A 4,302-nucleotide genomic window follows, 5' to 3' on the forward strand; every position below is an offset into this window, starting at 1 on the left:
CGGGTCGCGGTATCAGAGTACACGCGCCCACCTGCCCGCTACTCCCTGGAAGCCAGTTGCCCCTACATCTGCCACTACTACTCACGGAGCAATGCACCAGGAACAGCTTAGCGGACACCTAGCGCAGCACTTGGTAAGAGCCGTACACAGCACTTATTCTTTATGCGCTGACTGCACTTGCCACAATTGTTTATGTCTGTCTCGTGGGGGACCATATTATCCTCTGGTTCACACTAGGACACACCGCTGGTAGCGTACATATACACCACTAGCTTACCATTGGTTATACCACCATCTGTAGCGTGTTCTGTTTACCATTTATTAGGGCATTTAGGTATATCGTATCCCTGTAGTCAGGGAGAGGTCACCATACTCACCCTAGCGCGGTATCATTTATCAGCATATTTATTGTTTCATACAGAAAGTGGCACAGTTTCTGAGTATACCAGCAGCTGGGTGATTATAGTAGTTAGTCCCACTCACGTGGTGGGCACTGGTGCCGAGCGCCAGTGTTACTGTGGTATATAATTGTTTCCATTCCTGCCTCTTGTCTTGTTTCTATTCCTGCCACCTGTGTTGTTTCCATTCCTACTCCGTGCCTCACATTCTGCACCCTGTGTTGTTTCCATTCCTGCCCTGTGCCTCACATTCTGCCCCCTGTGTTGTTTTCATAGCTGCCCCCAGTGTTGTTTTCATTCCTGCCCCCGTGTCTCCATCAAGCCCCTGAAATAAACAGAAGGCTGAAAGCACTCACTAGCTGGGGCGCCCGTCCAAGTCCAGGGAACCATCCAGGACCATAGAAATTTCAAGCAATAGAAGAACAGCGCTCCATCCAGGTGTGTAGTATAAAAAAGAAGTTTTTATTTTGCCATACAACAGCAACGTTTCGGCCCTAAGGGCCTTTATCAAGCCCCTGTCTCGAATCCTGCCCTCTTGTCTTTATCATGCCCCGGGCTTGCCGCATTCAGTAAAAATAAAATAACACCTTTCTTCTTACCTGTCCGCTGTCCAGCGCCGATGTCCAGTCCAGGCATTTCAGCGCGGACTCGCCGGTGAATGACAATGACATCATACGCCGGCAATGTGCGCGCTGACGTCAGCTGCTAGCCTCCGATTGGCTGGCGGCTCAACTACTGCCTTGCAGGCCTGCAAGGCAAAAGAGGACACTGAACCTGCGTCTTAGATGCAGATTCAGTGTACCGTCAGAAGCCTGCTGCTGGGGCCCGGGTCCGGGCTCTATGGGCAGATGAGACGGGGCCCGATGCGGGCCCCCTCTGCCCACCTGGCCCCATACGCCAGTCAGGGCAGTAATGGCGGCCCTGCTAATGTGCCACAAACAGGAAGTTGATATCATCAACCATTCCTATTTTTTTAGGTGTATCCATATATATGGCCAACCCTGTAGTTTAACCTTGTGTAAGGGCTATTTGGATTACTCCTGTGGCATTAATACGGTAATTAAAGCTTACAGACAGGCTTGTATTGATATGGTAACTAAAGTATACAGATAGGCCTTCTATGATGACACTAGTCAAGTTACATATGGGTGTACTACACTGTTAGGCAGAAACTCTTTTGTATTTGTATCTCTATTTTTACTCTATTTTAGATTTTTTGTTAATAAAGATGATTTTATTTTACTTTTTTTGGCATTTACTTCCTTGCTCTGTTTGGATTTATTACTAATTTGGAAAGTTCCTTTAATTTAAGCCTTGTGTTTGTAGGTGTTTGTAGGTTTATTCATATATTTCATGTTGACATGCTTTAGCACTACAGTGAAATTTTTTTGTTTATTGTATATGGAGAAGGCTGCTCCTAGTATGCACCTGTTCACATTAGCTTGGAAGTGCCAGTCAGTATTTTGTCATTTACAACTCCTTTTAGTTAGAAAATCAGCTTTAAATTACATACTAATGCTATCTCTAAATGGGCAAAACTCAGTATGTGATAGAGAAATATGTAAACACTGTAGAAACATGTGAGATATGTTGCAGAGTGCGTCTTCTTGCAGTCACCGCTGTAGTTATGAGAGCTTCAATCAGCAAGATATCTTGAGTAAACAGTATTTACTTCATACTGGTAAGCATGAGATACAATTCAGTGTCACACAATCCGTGCACTGAGGCATATAATACATTCAAGAAGAAGAAAGAATATACAGGAAGAATCAGGAAGTAAGAAAAACAACCAACAACTGAGAGTTTCCCTCCCCACATTACAGCAAGTATATAACTTTACACACTATCGCCATCTGCTGTCTGGTTAGTATAAAGTCCTCCTTTCACTTATAATAAGTCCTAATCTGTTGCATATGCCAACAAGATAAAAGACAGGTGGACACTTTTTTCCCTACCACCTGTTCATCGATTTCTTCAACTTTAGAATTGTTTCTTTATTAAATTTCTGCTCTGTTTCAGGTAACTTTCCCATCTTCAGCAGGATGAATAAGGCATTGACATCTCCTTCATAAGGTATGGAGACCACTGTGGCCTCATCAGTAAAAACCACATCGTAAGATCCTATTCTGGTCATAAATGGCACTTTCACAGTTGTGTTTTCACTGACATGAAAACCTCCCTCTTCTGCACAGTCTTCTTCAAATGGTTATTTCCATTTCCCTATGAAGAAATAAAAAGATAACGGATTATATTACTGTTTGGGATGATGGTGGCTTTGATATTATGTTGCAGGTATTACTTAAAATCAAAGAATTGTCTAACTGTGGCGTATAATAAAACTTTACCCAATTGTTAGTGTAACGACCCATTGATAGCACATTATGGTTTACTAATGCTGAAAAGGTTCTTGTTTCAACATTTCCCTCTTAGAGGAAGTCTCCAACATGGGCCCTTCTGAGTGTGTGGTGGCTGATGTGTTACATTATAATTACCTCTGAAATAAATGTAGTTGATGAGGACCTTAATGGCGTCCTGGTCTACGCTGTCCAGCAGCTTGGTGATCATGCCATGGGTGTTCTTCTCCACATAACTGTTGATCTGATTTTTTGCTTCTTCAGTTTTGTAGTCAGTAGAGAACGCCTCAGAGTAGTAGAGCTTCTTGGCCTCATCTAAGAATGTCTGGAGAATCTTTTGTTCCTTGGAGATGAAGAGTGCGTTCTCACCACTTAGCTTTAACTCACTATGTGCATTATTAAGGAGATCTAGAAGATGGTGGAAACCTTCATGGATTTCTTGTTCTAAGGTCTCCAAAATGTTGAAATTGAGCCCTTCAATGATCTGTGAGTGAGTCTGAGCATTAACACTAGAAGACAGAACAGCAAACTCAATAGAAACACTGACAGGGAAGCAGAAAGTGTTCTCAGAAGGATGATCTAGAGCCACCTGCTGATACAGGTCAAAAGAAAATTTTGAATAGTATTGAAATACCTTGTGGCTAAGCATGGATTTGTTATGGTGTTGATGGTGCTCCTTGCCTTGGTTTTCCCTTTTCTCAATATGGCCATCTTTGTGATCATGGTGGTCATTGTTATGTTTATGATCGCTATCATGATGATCAGCAAAAGCCAGTGTGAAAGGTAGAGCCACTCCCAAAACAGCGAGAACCTCATGTTTTTGAAAGAACATTTCACTATTAGCCGGATTATAATAAATATCAAAAATGTCATCTACATGCCATCCATATCACCTGGCATTAATCACTTAGCAATGGGGTATATTATTGTATTATTTAGACATTTTTGTTTTGGCTGTTGGAACAAATTGAGCCCGATTCATCATTTGCATTTTTTTATTTTAACTTTTTTCTGTTTGCCTTCTGATATTTCTTGACTTTTTTTTGTTAAATTCTTCAAAATGGGGCATGCGGTTTATGAGTTTTAGGAAAAATAATTTTTTTTTTCCATATATTGGACTGTAAACTTTTTTCCAACTTTCAAGCTCAAAAAGTTGTATTTTCCACTAAAATGTAACAAATTTGCGAAAAAAATTCTGACGTGCATAATATCACTGGATGAGGATGGGGCTGGCGCATGATTGCTCAAAAGTATTGTGATTTTTTTTTAAAAAAAGCTATAAACCCCAAATCATGCCAATGATAACGAACAAAAGAAAAACAGGTGAGCAAATACAAAAAAAGACTTGCAAAAAAGGTGCAAATTGACAGAAGAATTAAAGTATAAATGAAAAACAGGTGAAAAACACCAAAATGTAGTTAAAAAAGTGCATATGCAATAATAAATTAGGCCCTTTGTGCTCGGGGTTTGCGCTTCTGCATGATCCTGCTGAGAAGTAACATAAGACGTACGGGCCATTGTAGGTGTGGAGGTAAAAAAAATAATTATAC

At 41.0% G+C, this 4,302-nt stretch overlaps 1 pseudogene across 1 annotated transcript; it reads right to left on the reverse strand.

Moving 5' to 3' along the window:
* Positions 1–2,284: 2,284 nt before the first annotated feature.
* LOC143798639 (alpha-1-antiproteinase 2-like) lies at positions 2,285–3,584 on the reverse strand (annotated as a pseudogene). Its single transcript, XR_013220529.1, has 2 exons — positions 2,891–3,584; positions 2,285–2,618 (listed from the first exon to the last, which is right to left on the reverse strand). The product of XR_013220529.1 is annotated as an alpha-1-antiproteinase 2-like (transcript).
* Positions 3,585–4,302: the final 718 nt, after the last annotated feature.

This window comes from Ranitomeya variabilis, chromosome 1 (genome assembly GCF_051348905.1).
Source record: "Ranitomeya variabilis isolate aRanVar5 chromosome 1, aRanVar5.hap1, whole genome shotgun sequence".
Taxonomy (NCBI): Eukaryota; Metazoa; Chordata; class Amphibia; order Anura; family Dendrobatidae; genus Ranitomeya; species Ranitomeya variabilis.